The sequence below is a fragment of the Vombatus ursinus genome, unplaced genomic scaffold (assembly GCF_900497805.2).
Source record: "Vombatus ursinus unplaced genomic scaffold, bare-nosed wombat genome assembly UNPS02004734.1, whole genome shotgun sequence".
In the NCBI taxonomy this organism is placed as follows: domain Eukaryota; kingdom Metazoa; phylum Chordata; class Mammalia; order Diprotodontia; family Vombatidae; genus Vombatus; species Vombatus ursinus.
Genome location: NW_020944512.1, coordinates 171,259 through 191,969, shown reverse-complemented (window position 1 = coordinate 191,969; position 20,711 = coordinate 171,259). Strand labels below are relative to the sequence as shown.

The window sequence follows — 20,711 nt, the reverse complement described above, 5'->3', positions numbered from 1 at the left end:
GGATCAGATAAACCACCACTTCCTCCTATCCCCGGAAGGAGGAAATAGGCCCTAGAGAAGCACATGATTTCAGGCAGAACAAGCGCTAAAAGTAAGTTCCACCAGCACAGGACCGCGTTTTTCCTAGACTCTGTATGTATTATTTTCCTTTTTCTGTTAGCCTTAGTTTGCATCAGTTCATATAAGCAGGGGTGGGGAACCTTTGGTTTTAAGGCTATTTGTGGCCTTTCAAGGTCCTTGGGTTCAGCCTTTTGACTGAGTCCAAGTTTTACAGAACAAATCCTTTAATTAAAGGGATGTGTTCTATGAAGTTTGGATTCAGTCAGGGCTGCTCTTGAGGACCTAGAGGGCCCCACGTGGCCTCCGGGCCGACCGTTCCCCACCCTTGAGTAAGGCTTTCTGTGCTTGTCTGTACTCATTGTCATCATTTCTTACAGCACTGTAGTATTTCATTACATTCACATACGGCTTAGGCAGCCCTCAATCAATAGGTATGTACCTTCTTTCCAGTTCTTTACTACTACAAAAAAGTGCTGCTAGAAATCTTTTTGTGTGTAGGGGGACTTTTTATTATTGATCCCTAGGATGGGGTGTACACTTCACAGTGAAATCTCTGAATCAATCAACCAAAAAGGAATTATTAAACATTTACTGCTAACAAGTTTGTAATGTTAAGTGTTGGGAATACAAAGAAAGGTAAAAACTTTGCCTCTGTCCTCAACCGGAGGAAGAGGACAATATATAAATACAAAGGTGCATGCAAGTTATATAGAGTAGATAAGACGGTAAGGCACTAATAGCTGGGGAGGGAGAGAGGGACCAGAAACCTCCTCCTGCCAAAGGTGGTTTGAGCTGAGTCTTGAAGTAAGCCAGGGAAACTAAGAGTTAAAAGTGAGGAGAGCATTTCAGACTTTGAGGACAGCCACAGAGAGACCGGAGATGAAGGGTTGTGTGAAAGGAACAGCATGCATGCCAGCATAGCTATACTATACATGGTTTGAAGGCAAGTAATGTGTAAGAGTAGAAAAGAGCCAAGTTAGGGGAAGGTTATTTTGTTTGTTTTTAATTCCAGCAGTAATAGGGAGCCACGGGAGTTTGAGTATAGAGGGAGGGTGGGTAGCATGGTCAGACCTAGTTCTAGGTTACCAGGAATCTTGGCCTCTGAGTTGGAGCTGGGAAGAGACTTGAGACAGAAGTCAATAGGAAGACTATTGTAGTATAGGTGAAAGGTGCTGAGGGCCTGAATTGGAGTGGTGGCTGTGTGAATGAAAAGAAGAGAGTATTTGAGACATGTTGTGAGGGTAGAAACGGCAAGATTTGGCAATTAATTGAATATATGAATATGAGTGAGAAAGTCACAGGCTGTGAACATTTTACAGACAGTGATAGTCTGAAGGCATATGTCTGACTTAACATCATTCCTCTGTTCAAAAACCTCTAGTACTTCCCCCTTGGTTAGTAAGTAAAATAAAGACTCCTGGCTTTTAAAGCCCTTCAGAACCTCACTAATATAACTTTTCAAGCTTATTGCACATGTAGGAGTATTATCTCCAAAGGTACCAACTACATAGGTTCAGCTAGTTTCTTCTAAGGCCTTGCCATTTAGGCTAGCTTTTGACTTTTTGGTTTTGTTTTTGCTTTTTGGGAGGCAGTTGGGGTTAAGTGACTTACCCATTCTGATGCCGAATTTGAACTCAGGTCCTCCTGACTCCAGACTGGTGCTCTATCCACTGCGCCATCTAGCTGCCCCGTAGCCTGGCTTTTCCTAAGCTTTTAACCAATAGGCAGCTAGATGAGATGGTGGATAGACAGCCCTGGGCTTGGAGTCAGGAAGACCTGACACCACCTATATGACCCTGGGCAAGTCACGTAACTGTGTCTCAGTTTCCTCGTCTGTTAAATGAGCTGGAGAAGGAAATGGCAAACCACTCCAGTAGCTTTGCCAAGAAAACACCAAAATGGAGTCACAAAGAGCCAGAAACAACTGAAAGGACTGAACAACAACCACCCAACAAATATTAAGCAACTTTTTCCTTAAAAGATATTAAAATTGTGATAGATTTTTTTTTCATTGGCCCAAGAGACTAAGACTTGAACCATTGACAAGTCAGGAGCTCCTTCCCTAGACTTGAAACTGATGGATCATCAAGGCATAAACAGAGACAAGGATCAGTGCTGTGTGCCTGTTGAATATCTTTCCCATGCTATGGTTAAGTAAACTTTTTGTTAATTGTTAGATGGTCTAGTAGGAGTCTCATGTCTTTTTAGTCTCAAACCTGAATCACTGGGCCTGAGTCATGCCTAGCCTACATCTCCTTCAGGCTACTCTCCTTCAGGCACTATAGACATTCAAAAGACAGAGAAATCATTATCTTGATCTCAGAAAACGTAGCTCTTGCTAGTTCAGTGAAAGAAATTCTCTCCAAGGAGAGAAATTTGAGAGTGGAGGGTAGGAGGAAGAATATACCAAACTTAGAGAGCATCACATGCCAAGGCTTGGAGGTAGGAATTGACAAGGATTTTTTATCTATTTTTAATTTTATTTTGTGGCAAGGAACACAGTAAATAGATTAGGCTATCTAGAGCAAAACATTCCTGGAGGGGGAGGGATGTCAAAGTGAGTAGCATTTCCCTGAAATATTCCACCTTCCTTCTCTTCCCCCTACCCCCATAACATAGGATAAGCCTAGTCACCTTCTCTTCCATCCTTTGTCAAGTGTTGTAAGTCATTTCTTATTCTGACTCTTTGTGACCTCATAGATCCATATTGCCCATGGGGTTTTTTTGGCAAAGGTACTGGAGTGATTTGCCATTTCCTTTTCCAATGGATTAAGGCAAACAGAGGTTAAGTGACTTGCCCAAAGCCACACAGCTGGTAAGTATCTGAGGCCAAATTTGAACTCAGATCTTCCTGACTCCAGGCCCAGCATTCTATCCCCTAGACCTAGATGCCCCTTGTCAGGATTAGCTTTCCCTAAAAGGAGACAAAGCTGTCTCTAGAACCTGATTGGCCGTGACTTCGTGGTGTTCACCTAAAGGCATAAAATGCTCAAGCCACTAGCCCCCTCAGATTTGGTAGATTTCTAAAGACCTCGTGAATCCCATGTCCTTCACCCGTATCCTGCCATGATGAACAGATATGTTTCTGTATGGAGTTGGGGGAGGTGAAGATGACCATGTTCCCCTGGGCTAATGCCACTATATCCTTGCTGTGTTAGTCAAAGTAAACCTCCTTTTGAGTAGAGTTGGGAAATAATGAAAATCTTGTTTAAGATTACTATGTCAACAGTATTCCAGATAAATTGAAGTGAGAAGAAACTGGAGTCAGGGAGATCAATTGTTATTGCTGTTGTAATAGTCATGTTATGAGATGGTAAGTTTCAGACCTATCATGGAATTTCAGAGCTGGAGGAGACCTGAACAGCCATTTAGCCCAACCCATGCCTCTAAAAAGAATGCCCACTACAGCATTTCCAACATGTGGTCATCTAGCTTTTACTTGAAGACCTCCAGTAAGGAATAATCCCCTACTTTGAGGGATTCTATTCTACTTTAGAACAGATCTAAATTTCCCTTTTTTCAGTTTCTACCCATTGTTCCAAATTCTGCACCTTGGGACCACATAGAACAAGTCTTCCTCTTTTTTTGGTTGGGGGGGGGGGGGTGAGGTAGTCGAGGTTAAGGAATTTGCCCAGGGTCACACAGCTAGTAAGTAGTTAAGTGTCAATTGTCTGAGGCCAGATTTTGAACTCAGATCCTACTGACTCCAAGGCTGGAGCTCTATCCACTGAACCACCTAGCTGCCCCTGATCCCTCTTCCAAATGACAACTTTCAAAGTATTTTAAAACACCAGTGGTTTCCCTTCTCCCTCATTTTCAGGCTAAGCATCCCCACTTACTGCAGCTGACCCTTATATGGCATGAATTTGAGGCCTTTCACTATTCTGATTATACTCTCCCAGACACTCTCAATTTACCAATTCTCCCTCCTAACATGGTGCCCACAACCAAGCACAGTAATCTAGATGTGGTGCAGAGCATAGCTTATCGCATCCTTTTTCCTAGAAGCTACAGTTCTCTTCCTGCATACCAAGGTCATTTTAGTTTTCTTGATTGCCATGTCATATTATTGAGTTACTGAGCTCATACACTAAAATATCCAGGTTTTTTTTTTTAAAGGAAAATTTTATCTTCCCATCTTGTACTTGTGACAGTTATTTTTTTGAAATAAGTATAAAATTTTACATTTACCCATATTAACCTTCATCTCATTAGATTTCAGCCCCATGTTCTAGCCTGTCAAGAACCATTTAGAGAGTCTGAATCTGACATCCCTCCCAACTTTGTGTCATCTGCAGATTTCTTCTGTTCCTGTCTGCTGTGAGCTAGGTCTCCTCAGGCCTCATAAGGCACAACATCATCACCTGCCACCAGGTCCAGGAAGGATTTGAACAATCTAATCATGTACGTCCCAAAATGAACTTCTCTCCAACCACTGATATTGCACATAGATTTACTCCTCAGTGGTTAACACACTTCAACCTCCTTATTCTTCCCAACCTAGTGATTCTAACCCCAGATGCAAATATATAAACCTTGTCCTCCATCCCCAGCTACCTGCTTTCTTAACTCCCATCCACCAGAATCCTAACCCCGAAATGTTCTGCTCCAGATCTTCCCATTCCTTCTATACCTACTTGCTCTGTAATTCGCAACTTTCTTTTGGCAGCTAGGTGGTCCAATGGATAAAGCACTGGGCTACAAGTCAAGAAAGCCTGAATTCAAATCCAATTTCAGACACTAGTTGTGTGACCCTGGGCAAATCAACTTCATGTCTGTTTGCCTCTATTTCCCTATCTGTAAAGTGAGGATAATAATAGCACCTACTCCCCGGAGTTGTTGTGAGGACAAAATTAGATGATACTTGTAAAGCACTTTGCAAACCTTAAACCACTATGTAAACACTAGCTATTGTCATCATTACTATTGGTAGGAACAGTATCTGCCCTGAAGGATAGGCTAGTTTCCTCTCAAAAGATATTGAAACCATTTGTGGTACTTAATTACTGAGAAGACAAAGGAATAAGTGATTGCCATAGTTTCCTGGTAGCATACATGAAAAAGCCAGGCCATTTGGGGTCAAGAGTTGTATTCTTTCTCAGATTTAATTGTACCAACATAGAGGCAGAGAGGCTATACTGAAATTCATCAGTACTGTATCTTTGCCGAGTATCCTTTCCATGCTAGATAGGACACAAAACAAGTGTCTTGTTTTGTTGCATTTCCAAACCAGAAACAGCAAACAAGCCTGACCTAAACCACATGCTATCTCCAACTCCATCCCCACTTGTTTCCCTCTTTAAGTTTAACAAACACCAAACTGTTTGTGTATTCACTCCTCCTTTATCCATTACAGATACCAGTGTTATTCATCTGATACCCCCTTTTGCCATCCCTGTCTTTGTGTTTATATACACTTCTTCTTAGGCACTTCAATTTTGGAGAGGAAGAAAAAGCAAATTTTCCCCCACTTCCTCCTTTCTACACTCATATATATCTTTTATTCTTTCTTCTCTTTACTCTCTTAAAACTCTCAGAACAGAACCAATCTACCCTTAGGTCTTCTGTTTTTCTTATTTAAGTTCATCATTACCCTTTGAAAACATTAAGGTTTTAAAAGGACACTTGTTTCTTCTCTACCTATAGAATGTTCAAATTACATCCTTGCATAAGGCCCCTTCACATGCTCAAATAAACTTAACTTTCTAGATTTCTTTTGACTCTTATGTTTGTATTTCAAAGCTCCTCTCTACCTACTGGCAAACAATAGAAAAACTCTCCCATTCAGAGCTTTATCAGAAGTAGAAAACTTACCTTTTAACCCATCACTTAGCAGCCAGGGAAGAAAACATTCCTTCACCCCCAGCTATATCCACATTGGCCTAGCTAGTGACAGAAGGCTATTTCTTCCAACATTTCCATCAGCAGAAGGCCTTGGACTTCCCTCAGCCCCATCTGCTCTGGCCAAGGACAAAAGACAGAGGTCTTCCATAGTACTTACAGTCCCCGAACAGGTGAGTGGAACTGAGAAAAAGGGATGGGGTAAAGGTCTGTCAATGACCAGACTCAGAGGGAACTGGGTTCCAATGATGGAGTTTGCAATGTGATTTAAAGAGTTTTAAAAACTATATGTAAAAATGGGTTCATGATTTAAATATAAAGGCTGATATTATAAGCAAACTGGGAGAGTAAGGAATAGTTTACCTGTCAGATTTATGGAGAATAGAGGAATTCATGACCAAACAAAAAGCAAAATGAATAACTTTGATTACATTAAATTGAAAAGTTTTTGCACAAACAAAGCTAATGCAAATAAGATTAGAAGAAAGGTAGAAAATTGGGAAAGAATTTTTACAACCAGTGTCTCTGATAAGGGCCTCATTTCTAAAATATGTAGAGAATTAAGTCAAATTTATAAGAATACAAGTCATTCCCCAATTGATAAATGGTCAAAGGATGTGAACAGGTAGTTCTCAGATGAAGAAATTAAAACCATCTATAGTCATATGAAAAAATGCTATAAATCACTATTGATGAGAGAAATGCAAATCAAAATGACTCTGAGGTAGCACATCACACCTATCAGATTGGCCAACATGACAAAACAGGAAAATGATAAATGTTGGAGAAGATGTGGGAAAATTGGAATACTAGTGCATTGTTGGTGGAGTTGTGAGATGATCCAGCCATTTTGTAGAGCAATTTGGAACTATGCCCAAAGGGCTATAAAAATGTGCATACCCTTTGACCTGCAATAGCACTTCTAGGGCTATATCCCAAAGAGATCACACAAATGGGAAAAGGATCCACATGTACAAAAATATTCATAGCAGCTCTTTTTGCGGTGGCAAAGAATTGGAAATTGAGAGGATGCCCATCAATTGGGGAATGGCTGAACAAGTTGTGGTATATGAATGTAATGGAATACTATTGTGCTATAAGAAATGATGAACAGGCTGATTTCAGAAAAACCTGGAAAGACTTGTATGGTCTGATGCTGAGTGAAGTGAGCAGAACCAAGAGAACATTGTACACAATAGCAGCCACCTTGTGCAATGACTAATATTGATAAACTTAACCCTTCCCAGCAATAGGAGGATCTAAGACATCTCCAAAGGCCTCGTGATGGAAAATGCTATCCGTATCCAAAGAAAGAATTATGGAATTTGAATGCAGATTGAAGCATACTATTTGCTATTTTTTTTTCTCTTCTATTGAGTTTTGTTTCCTCTTTCTGGTGGTTCCTCCTATTGGTTCTAATTGTTACTTACAACATCACTAATATGAAAATATGTTTAATAGGAACGCATATGTATAGCCTATATCAGATTGTACGCCATCTTGGGAAGAAAGGGGGAAAAATTTTTTAAACTCAAAAGCATATGGAAATGATTGTTGATAACTCAAAACAATTTAAGAAAAGAAAGAAAGAAATGAGGGGGGAAAAAAACTGTTTGTAAGGCTAACATTTTCTTTGAACAATGTGCTTCCAAGGAAATCTCATTTAGTTCTGTAATGTTTTTTCTTGAAAACAATTAGACAAACTCTAAGGTTGTTCAGGGTTTTATTTTTTTCTTCTATAGTGTTAATGTAGATTTCCATGGAAAGGGAGATAGGATTTTAGTATTCACAGGAAAGGTTTAGAATTTCTAGTGGTGTGGGAGAAGGGATCAGGATGGGATTTGGATCTCACCAAAGGGATATAGAACACAGCCTTGCAATTTTTAATTCTTGTATTTGGTGAAGTGGAGAGGAGGGAATAATTCAATAGAGTTAATATCCTTCCACTCTTCATGATGAAGAGACAAGGCTTGCTACAATGATTATGTATGCACATTATAGATGAAGAACTCAAAAGTGGTGTTTCTTTTTGTCTGGTAAATTTCTGTACTTCTAAAATAGGATCTTTCTAACCCTAACCTTGAAATGTGCGCACACCCAACTTATGGAAAATTCACCAAGTAGACAAGTTGGCTCAGTTTTTGTATATTTTTAACCTTCATTTCTTTCCTGAACTTCTCCCATAAGTCTTCCCCTCTCCCTAATCCCTTGTCCTTTATTTTATTTGTGGGCAGCTAGGTGGCACAGAAGATAAGGCCAGGGCCTTGGAGCTAAGATTCATCTTCCTGTGTTCAAATGTAGTCTGAGACATTTAGTAGTTGTTGACCATAGACAAGTCACTTAATCCTGTTTGCCTCATTTTTCTCATTCTGTAAAATGAGCTGAAGAAGGAAATGATGAACTACTCTAGTATCTTTGCCAAGAAAACCCCAAATGAGGTCACAGAGTTGAACACAACTGAAAATGACTGAATTATTTTGTCCCTCATCTCTCTTGGAATTCCATCATTGTTCTTGTCTCTCTTCAGATGTGAAATCTTCTTCCTTCTGCAGCTTCTTGGAAATGGGAAAGGAAGTTTTTACATAAAAATTGAAAACCCGTTTTTCCCCACCCTAATTTCTCTTTCCTTTTTCCTTCTTTAGTTTTCTGCATATTTCTGGCAGAGGCTGTATTGTAAAAGCAACCTACACAGTGTGTCATAAGGACAAACCACTCAGGGTAAAGGTTAGGGAGGAATTCTGCATGAGGGTGTGGTCTTTTTTATAAACGTGTGCAAGAGTCTAAGTGACTAAAAGAGCCTGAATGAAAATTCTGAGTGCCAGTGCTAAGTGATGCTGGCTTAAAAACAGGTATTATTTCAGGCTTTGATTTGGGAGAAGAGATAATTTGAGATTACATTCCTGCCATAGATGTCTCCTTTTGGAGCATTTATGTCTCATCTGTTGTGTAGAAGGGGCAGTCCTATAACGACTGACTTCCAACTGACTTCATTTGCTAAGAGAGCTGTTTCTAATTGGAGGAAAACTTTGCCCATCAAAGTCCCATGATGTGGCCCATAATCAGGCACACATCACAAGAGCACAGCTCACAGGATCTGGGATCCATGATCAGTTGCCTGAATTCCAGAGTTGCTTCAGGAAGCATGGATTTCCTGTATGTACTGTATTTGAACTCCAGGAGCCCTGGAGGAAGGGAATTCGGGGTGCTTATTCCACACGGGGGGAGCTAGAGACCTAGTGCTGGAACTGGAGCAAATCCAGCCCAAGAAAAACAAAGTAAGTTTCCATCCTAGCATTTATACTCAACCTTTGACCACTGGTCAATATTAATTATCTTGGAGAAGATAGATATTTCCTCTCAGACATAGATTTGGAGAGGTATGGTTAAATGGGAGTTTGTGGTTTGCAAGGCCTACATGAGTCAGTAGTATGATGTGGTAACTAAAAAAGCTGATAGGATCTTGAGCAGCATTAAGAGAGAGACAGGGAGGTGCTAGTCTTGCTGACCCTGCCTTAGTCAGACCACGTCTGGAGTATTATGTTCAGTTTTCAGTACCACAATTTAAGGATATTCATCATCTGGAGAGTGGTAAGAAAAGAGCAATCAGAACGGTGGACTATGAGGATACGTTAAAAGAATTGAGGTTATTTGCCCTGGGCAGCTGAGGACTCGAAAGGAACAGGATAAATTTCAAGTATGTGAAGGGTTATTGCGCAAAAGAGAATAAGATTACTTCTGTTTGGCCCGAGAAGGCAAAGCCAGGAATAATGAACAAAAGTTGCAGACAGATTTAGACTCAACATCAGGAAAAATTTTCCAATATGAAAAGTCCAGAAGTACAGTTGGCTACCTCAAGAGATAGTGGTTTCTCCCTCCTGTGAGGGCTTTAAAGAGATGCTAGATGACCACTGCTTGAATACCTTATATTAGGAATTCCTTTCAGTACAATTAGACAGCCTCAGCAGTCCTTTCTAGCTATGAAATTTTTAATTCTGTGAGTCTTTGATTGGAAGTAGATGACAAGTAGACTGATGAGCAGATGCCATAATTTGGCGTGGTTTTCTCCTTACTGTATTTGGGCTTCAGGGGCTGTAGAGGAAAGTAATGCAGGAGGTTAATTCTGTTTGGAGGAAGTTGGAGCCTTACTGCTACAGCAACAGTTGCATAGGAAAATACAGCAGGTCTCTATGCTAGCACTTTTAACCATTAGTCATGTGATTTATCCTGAGTAAGGTGGCATCTTTACATTTACATGCCCAAGGTTTAGTGATTTTCCTACCTTTGCTTAGGTCTACTTGTTTTCTTTTCCCTCCAGATACTCTGGAACAAACAGGCATTAGAGCAAAATCTCTAGGTACCAGAGATTGAACCTGTTGGGGAAGGGAGAAGGAGGAAGCTGAGACTAATCCCATAATCTGATTATTTTCCCTTGTCATTTACCTTGCTATTTTTCTTTAAGTAAATATTTTGTTGTTTGATTTGGGTTTTTTCATGGTTTGTTTATAGAGAGTGACCATGTATGGAATGGGGGGCTCAAGTCATGATTTACATTATTAGGATTATCAAAATTCTATCACTGGATCCAAGGCAGCTAGGTGTCCCAGAGTTTGAAAGAATAGGGGAGGGTTCACCTTTACAATTGTAAAACAAATAACATGGTGGTCATAGATTTTTAGATGTTTGGAGTTAAACCAAGTATGTTTGTACTGGCCTTCAATCCCCTGGAAAATTTTTGGAGTCTGCTGCATTGATGGTACTTGCTTATACCACTAAAACTAATCAGAAATGAGTCAGTTATTTACATTTATAATCTCCATGCTTGTGTGCTACAAATAGGGTTTGGGTGTGTGTTTGTTTTTTTGGGGGGGTGGGATCATTTTTAAACTTAAGGATTTGTCAGTGATTTGACAATAGTTTTTTAGGGCAAACTCCAGCAAATAGATTCAAATCACCATTATACCACTATTTTTAAAGTGTTATCAAATACCTAATGAAAAAGTTGTTGCTTGAAAGTCTTACTGTAAATCTTATTTTAAAAAGTGCCATTATCAAACTTTCATTGTACTGTGCAAATTTGAACACTGGTGAATAACTATCTATTCAGTTATTTGAAAACTGGCTTTTAGTGGTGAGAGATTAGACCTTCATCACAGACTGTTGATTTGAGGGGTACTCAACTTAATATAAAGATGAAGATATTTTAAAGATATAATGCCATTCTGATCTTTGGGGAAATATAAGTTTTGGGCAAATATAAAGTATAGGAAGGAAGATAAGTCTGTTACAGCATTAGTTGAGCTGTTTGAAACTGGTATATTCTCAAAAATTAGTGGTCACCTTCATCTGTTATCATCATACATACATCTACTACTTAATAATAATTATTGAATGAGTTTAAGACCCTCCTGGTAAGAACAGAATCAACCAATAAAAATGGGTGGGGGGGAAGATGCTCTCTTCAGTAGTCATACAAAAAGTATTGAGGGTGGGGGTAGTCTGGGGAGCAGATTGTTGTATCATTATGATAGACTCAACATGGAAAAAAACATTATTTTTCAGGAGGATATCCCAACATCAGGAGTGCTACACACTGAGGCCTGACCAAGATGTACTTAGAAGGTAATGCAGGACTTGGAGGGGAGGGATTCAAAGAAACATAGGAAATTAATGGAAAGCCTCAGGGGACCAACCTTTTACCTTGTATGGCTTATTGTGTTGTAACAATATTAGAATAATTAGCTTATTTTAAACCTATAGGGCAAAATAATGGTCCCTAAATCTATTTACTTCCCTCCTATTCAGATTTAGGAAATTTATTTTAGCTGAAAAGTTCTGAGTTCAGTCACAGTCACTCGCAGAGTACTGACTTGGGAAAGTTTTTATCACCTAAGCTGATCCTCACCACTACCTCTTAGAATCCCTTTTTGACACTTACCTCAAGTGCCACTATCTTCTAGAAGCCTTTCCTGATTCCCCAAACTTGTGCCTTCCATTACAAAATTATCTTGTATGAATTTTGTATATTCCTATGCATGTATACATTGTCTCCCTTCCCTCAATTGTAGGGCCTCAAGATTAGGGACCCTTTCACTTTTGTCTTTGTATCCTCAGTGACCTGCACGGTCCCTGGCACAGAGCAGGTATTCAGTAAGTACTTGTTGAATAATTGCCATGCTCCTTGAACATACAATCTCTTGAAGCTACAGAACTCAAATATTTGCAGAGGTTGGACAGTCACTTTGATGGTGCTGAGAATAATAATGATAGCTCTATGTAGTTTCTTAATACCATCCCACAACATGGGAGAAAAGCGGTCCTGATTCAGAGAACAGTAATGAAAAAGGGCTATACCTGTGGAAAGCATGGATCATGGTAGACAGAGCCAAGCAATCAAGGCAGTGGTACAAGATGAAGCCATGTAGGTGAAATTAGTAATGTGTATATGCAAAGGTGCCCTTCAGGCATGCAGGATGTATATGGTTACAGTAATGGAGACAGTAGGCAAAAGCTAAAAAATTTGACCATACACATAACAGGGTTTCTTCTCAGGGAGACTAACTCAAATCTATCAAATCATACTGAGAAAAATTTGAACCAAGCCTCCTGGATAATGGATAGTGGGTAGAGCCCTCCTCCCAGAACACTAAAGAGACTTGGAACCAGAGGTCAAGGCACCTTACTTTGGGAACATCACTAACACAGTATAGCCAAAAAGGCCAAGCTGATTTTTACTACAACCATGGACAAGATGGTCATTTTCTTGCTGGGGTAATTAATAGAGGACCCAGTCCCAGCATAGGTTTTCCAGAAGCTGAAATTGACCATACTAGCATCCAGAGAGGTAGATGGAGTTGGAGGATACTCTAGGCTATGAAAAATTCAAATCCTACCTCACCAGTCTTTCCTGAGTCCATTCTAACTTCTTTCCTTGTAGCAGTGACAATGAGGATTGAAAATGCAGTGCTCTGCTATAATGAATAGTGCATAAATTAATGTACATATTTTCTATTAAAAAAATCATGTAACAGAAGTTCCAAAGTTTCTTATGCAATGTAATTTAAAATATTTGTCTTTGATAATAAAGTTCACAATAAAAAAAGAAAATTAACATTTTTTAACTTTATATTATAATTTTCAAAAAGAAATATAAGTGGTTCTTTAAGGACTTGTTCATATAAATCATTGTTCTCTTTTATAGAGCCAAGAAAACGATTTACAGTACATAATGACACTAGCTTAGGTGGCTTGGGAGCAGTTATATACCATGAAAGCATTGGATATCAAAACCTATTTGGTACTTAATGGTAGAGGCCTCCCTGACAATTAAATTCAATATCCTGTCTCCAAATTATAATTCTTCCTTTGAAGCAGGCTACCGCTGATAAGTTCTGAAACTATGGTTTGCAAAATGAGGATAAAAATGGCACCTAACTCATAGGATTATTGTGAGAATCGAATGAAATAACATGTACGAGCATATTCATGTAGGCTTTGGAGTTGTTCACCTGGGTCTGTCTAAATGTAGCTCACAGGGAGACTTAAATTGGTGTCTCTGGAATATCACTCTCCAAAGGAGGTGCTAGGTGGTACCTGAGTTCAAATCTAGCTTCATACACTTACTAGCTGTGAGACCTGGGACTTAACCTATTTCTGCCTCAGTTTCCTCATCTGTAAAATGAGGGTAATTATGGGACCTATTTTTAAAGGTATTTGTGAGGATAAACTGAGATAATATTTGTAAAGGGCTTAGCATTCCTATAGCTCTTTAAGGTTTGCAATTATTATTCCTGCCTAGAGGGGAATGGGAGACTAGGGCCACTAAGCTGATTGCTTAGTTCTCAGAGAGGAAATCTTAGATTAGAATTATATGTTATATACATTAGATAGATGCTATATATCTATCTCCTGCTCCTTCTCCCCATCCCAATAGTTTAGGGAAAATAACTCCCTGTGTTCAAGTTGCTTCTTTGCTTATCTCTTAAAGAGGAAAGGGTATAGCCAGGGATAAGTTGGTAAATGTTTAACAACTGACTCTCTTGGAAAAAAAATTTTTAAGTTTAACCTGTATTGACATTTTCTTGATTACTTTCTTGAATGTATTCAATCAACAAAACAGTAAACCAAGCCCTGGTTTTTAACATTTCCTGATTTCTGAGGTGTAAATACTCAACATTGACAATTTAACAGTAGGCTCTCACAAGCATGTGTGAGCTTGCTGAAACATGCCTCTGACCTAGCTTATTTCCCAAGGCTTGGCTCCTTCCTACCAAATGCTAGTTACTACAAAAGACCATCAGAAATTGTGAATAGTGAATAAACTCATTTATGTGAGCAGATAATAAACAGAAATCAAGTAAATTATACAGATTAGACTATACCAGACTATGTGCATACTGAGTGAGCCCTGTTACTGGGAAAGAAATAGCTCAGTGGTGGGGTAAGGGAAGAAAAAAAGTCTCTGATCTCCCCCAAGAAGAAATTCCCCAAAATCTCTAGAAAGACAAGCTAGAAATCATGTTGGAAAAACATGTTAAAGAGCTGGCTCTTCTATAAAACCTGCTTTTCCTGAGGTCTTTTCTCTCACCCAAAAGAGAACAAATGGAAGCATGTGTCCTCTCTCAAAGAAAGAAGGAAAAAGATTGCCCCCCCCCCAAGCTCTCAAGCCACTTCTGCCCCTCACATGCAGTATCAATTCATCATCCTCCCCACCAAAAGAGTAGTGTCTTTTGAAAATAGTCCAGGCTTGAATCCAAGTTTGCATAGGTTAAGCACTTTTAATATTGCTGTTTTTACATGCGCAGAATTCAGTTCCAGTCATGAAGAAATAATAATTAACTATCGTTCTGGCAAGTAATAATCAGCCAGAGTTTGATATCAGCACTTGACAACTATCTTTCTTTGCATTACCATTCAGGAAAGACCAAAGTACTTACATATACTGAGTCTTGTGGACCCTGTACATTAAAAATAATAGAAGTATGATTGGTGACCTGTGTGACACACAGGAATCTGGAAAATATATTCAAACAAGTGCAGTGGAGAGTCTCAGACTTCCCCTGAATAATATGCCATCAACAGTTTATAAAATTAGACCAGTCCTACCTGCTCCAATTATCATTGGATGATTAGTGGTGAAAAACGGCTGTAGAATAAAGGCAATCTATAAGAAATTATATAGGCCAGAAAGGGAGAAGGAGGAGAAAGATTCCAGGGGGACTCAAGCTTAGCTCTTTAGAAGGTACCCTATTATTGAGAGTATGGCAGAAGCTGGAATTTTGAAATGAAGTCCTGTGCTGAACCATAAACTGATAACAATGAAAGGTGCACAAAGGCAGTTACCGCTCTTAATGGCCTACTGCTTCATGGCACAAAAGCTTGCACTCCAGAAGATTTTGGACACTTAAGGCTATGAGAGAACTCTGAAGCTGTAATGGAATGTATTGTACTGGCTTAAGATAGTGATGACAACTCCTTAGCATAAGGTGTATGTTTAAAGCTGCTCCTGATTCTTACTGTTTACCTAGAACGCATGAGTACCAGAAGTCTTTGGAGTTAGTGTTTAGACTTTTTGTCTCTGGAAGGGAATAGGAATAACGTAACATCCTAATAGTAATAAAACTTCATCTAGTATACACAGGCCAGTCCAGTAAGGAACCACAAGACTTCTAAGGTAGCCAAAGTGATATGGGAAAAAGTTTCAGTGTATGGCTTCCCTGACAGGATTTATTCTGACCAAAATCAAGATTCTGAAAGCAGGCTATTCAAAGAAGTTTTAACTTTAGCAGTAATAAAAAGACAGCCTACTTCGAGAGCTAGAGTGAAACCAGCCCCCTAAGACGACTACAGTTTTCCAAGTTAACACTGCACTAAACCCAACATTAATATTTAAGTTTTTGTTGTTGCTCTTATGTTTTCTCAATGCTACCCCTTACTACTCCCTTATAATAGAAAAAATAATTTTGTAAACAGAACCAATAGACAAATTCACTGCATCTGTATACCATATTCCACATCTTTAGTCCTTCACCTCTCCTGAGATGTTTCACCTTCAGTTCACCAGGATTGAGATAAGTAATTGCAATTAATCAGTATTGAGTGGCCTTTTAGTGTTGTTTATCTTTATGTTGTACCCAAGGTTCTGTCTGTCTGTCTCTCTGTCTCTCTCTGTCTCTCTCTCTCTCTCACACACACACACACACACACACACACACACACACCCTAGTCCAATCAGCGTATCCCCAAGATAAATCTACCTTATGTTCAAGGTCTTCTTTGGGCCCAAATTTTCTCCTTGACCCCCAGTGATGGGATTTTACTAGTAAAAAGACACAAGTAGTTCGTAGCTAAGTGGATCCTATATCCTTACTTATCTTAGACATTGTTTTTTCTGTTCAAGACCACAGTTGTCCAAATTTAAACACAGGTCTTCAGAATCCAGATCCAGTGCACTTTCCTTTTAAACCCTTTTGTGCATGGTGTACTGAGAACAACCTTGTTTTGTGATTATTTTGACCTTGTCATTTACTGGATTGGTCTTATATAGAACTAGCTATCTAATTTGTTACATCAGTATCTGTTAATAAAGGGTGTGCAGTCAGAGGGGTGGGGGTTGAACTCTGATTTGCGTAATTAGAATTATAAAAAGACTTCCACTGAACTCACAGTAGCTAGGTGGGAGGTTACACACATTTCCTTTCTATATTTTTTAATTTTTCCTTTTTATTTAACACCATATATTTATGCTTTTCTTTCTACCTAGAGAAAATTTCTTAAGGGTTATACACATATCCTTTTAAAATTACAGAATCATAAAACTTTTTTTTTGTTTTGTTTTAGTTTTCAACATTTATTTCCAAAAGATTTTGAGTCCCAGATTTTCACCTCATCTCACCCCTCCCCCCACCCCAAGATGGCATGCACAGAATCATAAAACTTAAGAGATAGAATGGAGCCTGGAATTCCATTCAATTCTATAACCATTGATTAAATACTTGCTATGTGTAAATTCTCAGGATATAAAGATGCAAAATGACAGTGTGTCCTATTCAGTTTATAATCTGGGGTAGGGGAAGAATGCAAATAACTGATACAAAGGAGAATGAGATAAATGCAAAGGAGACTTTCTAGACAGAGAAGTGCTTTGAGAAATTGGAAGAGAGCAAGAACATTTTCATCTCAGAAGGAAGTGAAGGAGATAGCACTAAATTAGGCTATAAGGAAGAGAGAGATTTCAATAGATGGAAATGGAAAGAGACCATTCCAGACACAGAGAATGGTATAAACAGAGATAAAAAGGGAAAAGATAGTTCAGGAACAGTCTCATTTGGCTGAAACATTAAGTAAATGAGAAAGACTAGTATAAGGAGTGGAGTGTTAATTGCAGGAACCCAGTCATCATGGTGGACTCCTCAATCAACTTGATGAAATTATAGGGTGGAAACCTTTGTCTGAATAGTTTCTTCCATGGAGGCAGGCATGAATCCTGTCCCCTTATTGAGAAGACCGAAGGAACCCCTTTGGTTGGCTCTGACTAGCAGATGTGCCTCCCATCACCCTATAAAAAAAAGCTGTAGAAGGGGTTGAGTTTTCTTGTTGTGGGCTTTCTCTCCCTTGGATTTCCAGGCCAGAGTTCTTCAAGGTGAGAGGGAGGAATTTCTACCAGGAGCAAAAATGGTGGGAGAAACACATGGAAAGCCCAAATGGGAATCTTTTAGACCTCCAATTCCTAAATACTTGCTTATGATTTTCTGTTTTCTTTTTGTAGAATAAGTTAGAGAATGGAATTTTTCAGCCTTGGAAATTATCTCCTGGATAATCCTGAGTTTGAAAGTTCGCAAGTTTAAGAGTTCTTCAGGCACCGATCTCTTAGAAATATTTCCTCTACATTGTGCCTCTTGAAGAAGGAAGAGAATTCCCAGTAGTTGCGGAAACCACCCAGGCAAGCAGCACCTCAGTTAGACTAGGTGATCAAAAAGTGTAGTGAGCACAAAAGCCAGACACCATGTCATGCTATGGAAGGTACGGAGGAGAAACCAAAGTATATGTTGGCAACCTGGAAACTGGTGCTGGCAAAGGAGAATTAGAAAGAGCCTTTAGTTATTATGGTCCCTTAAGAACCGTGTGGATTGCCAGAAATCCTCCAGGATTTGCCTTTGTGGAGTTTGAAGATCCAAGAGATGCAGAAGATGCAGTCCAAGGATTGGATGGAAAGGTGATTTGTGGCTCCCGTGTAAGAGTCGAATTGTCAACAGGCCTGCCTCGAAGATCTCGGTATGATAGGCCACCTGCACGCTCCCCATTCGATCCTAATGATAGATGTTATGAGTGTGGTGAAAAAGGTCATTATGCTTATGATTGTCACCGCTACAGCCGGCGAAGGAGAAGCAGGTCCCGATCTAGGTCTCACTCAAGATCCCGAGGAAGGAGATATTCTCGCTCACGAAGCAGGAGCCGTGGAAGGAGGTCAAGATCTCCATCTCCTCGAAGACCACGATCTGCCTCTCTGCGTCGATCTAGATCTGCTTCAGTCCAGTCTCGATCAGGTTCTTTAAAAAGATCAAGATCATCCCGCTCCCGATCCCGATCTCTCTCGAGACCTAGAAGCAGCCAGTCAAAGTCCAGATCACCATCTCCAAAGAGAAGCCACTCGCCTTCTGGAAGTCCTCGCGGGAGTGCAAGTCCTGAAAGAATGGACTAAAATGAAAAAAAAAATTGCCTTTTAGGGAAAAAGTTATTTTGTTTACTTTATTATAAGAGATTTTGTGATGTCTATTCATTGTAAATGAAATCTAAAAGGGTGTTTGAATCATCTGATAATCAGAATGGATCTGGATATTTTAAGAGCTCTGTAAACCTACATCAACAAAGTAGTATTAATTACACACACACACACACTTTGATCTGAAATGTGGAGATTTTCTTGTTGGCACATTAAGAATAAAAATGTGTATTTCTAACTAGAGTTCTGATTTGTGATCACTACTGTTAACATGTAGTTTGGCAAGTCTCAAGCCTAGAGAGCTTGTTAGGCCTGTTCAGGGTGAGTAGCTAGATGTGACTAGAAGGTGATAAAAATGGTCATGTTTAGTGCATTAATGAAATCTTTCATACATTGAGAACTATCTTTTCCTACTATATAAATTTGAAAGCAGTTGTTTTAGATTGTTAAAAGAACCTTAATTTTTGATAATTGCCTGTCATAATCTGTATCAGAATCTTAAATTCTAAGTTACTACAATGTTAAATGCCCCTTTGAAATTATCATCACAAGGGACTATGATTGTTAGACTAAATCAGCATGACAGTTTTAGAACATCAAGTAAATCAGGGGTAATGTTGAAGAGACCATGAAAAGTAATACAAAACAGCACAAATCTGAATTCTGGACAGTTGTGTTACGTAGCAGCAAATGTTGGTACATGTGGAACATTATTAGACAAGTGTTCATCAGGTGAAGTGGTACTAAGAGTGTTGAAAAAGTCACCATTTGCCCAAGACTGCAATTTTTTTTAGTATTAAGTTAAATTTTTTGAAGTTGGCCAAAAATAAATATATTTTAAGACTTGATTGGATTGAAGACTAAGATAAATGTAAAACCATCTTTGCAAAATGATTCTTTTTCCAGGTTAGGCATTGTTTTCATCTCCCACATTTATTCTTGTGTTAACTTTATATCCATCAAAAAGGGAGATTTTGGAAGGCCAGTGCAAATTATTTAAACATACTATCAATTATAAAACAAACTAAGACATGGTTCACACACCAACAGTACATTTACATCATTGGCATTTGACTTTACCTTTGGATCACTTCACAAAACTTCATAGAATCCAATAATGTTCCTCACAGCTTAAATATTACCAGAATATTGTCTTACCTCAAGGGCATAAGTGATCTTTTAATTTTAAAATATTTATTTGCCAGTTACAATTTTGATACCTAAAACTTAACTTGTGAGGGCCATGATTTTCCTGTGTACCTAATACTGACATCCGCCATAAGTTTAAAATAAGTAGCATTTCAATAATTAAAGTTTCTTAGTTCATTTTTTGAATGCTTTGACATACCGAAGAACTTTTTTTAATATGCTAAAGTTACTTAAAGAAACATTTTTGTTTAAGGGCTTCAATATTCAATGAGCAATGTGATTTGGTATCAAAGCCGCTTGGAATTGTAATGGTTTATCTGTTGCATTTTATTAGCTTAACTGTTCTGTAGTATATTAAAGCAAATTGCTCTAAAGTAAACCTGCAGAGATTAAAAAGCCAAAAAAAAAAAAAGAGAGAAAGGGGACTGTCAAAGTGACCCCTGCTCTTGGAGGATTGGAACTATGTCATAGGTGGGTGCACAAGACATTGCCAACCATGTGTCCCAGTCCTATTTTACTCAAACAGTGCAGGTCCAAGATGCATGGGGCATACTTGTTCTATTATCCCGAAAGTGTATACCTTCAAGAGAATCTAATGGGCTATTTGAATACTTTGTTTCTTCCGTTGTTTGTGGGCTCCTATGAGTTCTTTGCATCTTATACTTTTTCTATGGCGAGTGAAATAAAGGCTTCTTTGTACCCAGTACCAATGTTGTATGTTGAGTGCCTGTGTGAGATTGGGAAACCCAGTTTCCCATCTTTTCTTTAGAGATTTTCCTGGATAACTCCAGCTGGAGAATTGGAGAAGAATATTCCAGGAAAGAAATTGACCCTTTAAGGTCAGCCTTCAATTCATGTGAGCCTAGAGCCTTTGAGGACCCTCAATCATGGTTCACAATTTTATGAGATGAGGCCAAATGGGTATTTCAGAGCCAGATCACAG

General features: G+C 39.0%; 1 pseudogene; it reads left to right on the top strand.

Moving 5' to 3' along the window:
* Position 1: 1 nt before the first annotated feature.
* Positions 2-20,474, top strand: LOC114027271 (annotated as a pseudogene).
* Positions 20,475-20,711: the final 237 nt, after the last annotated feature.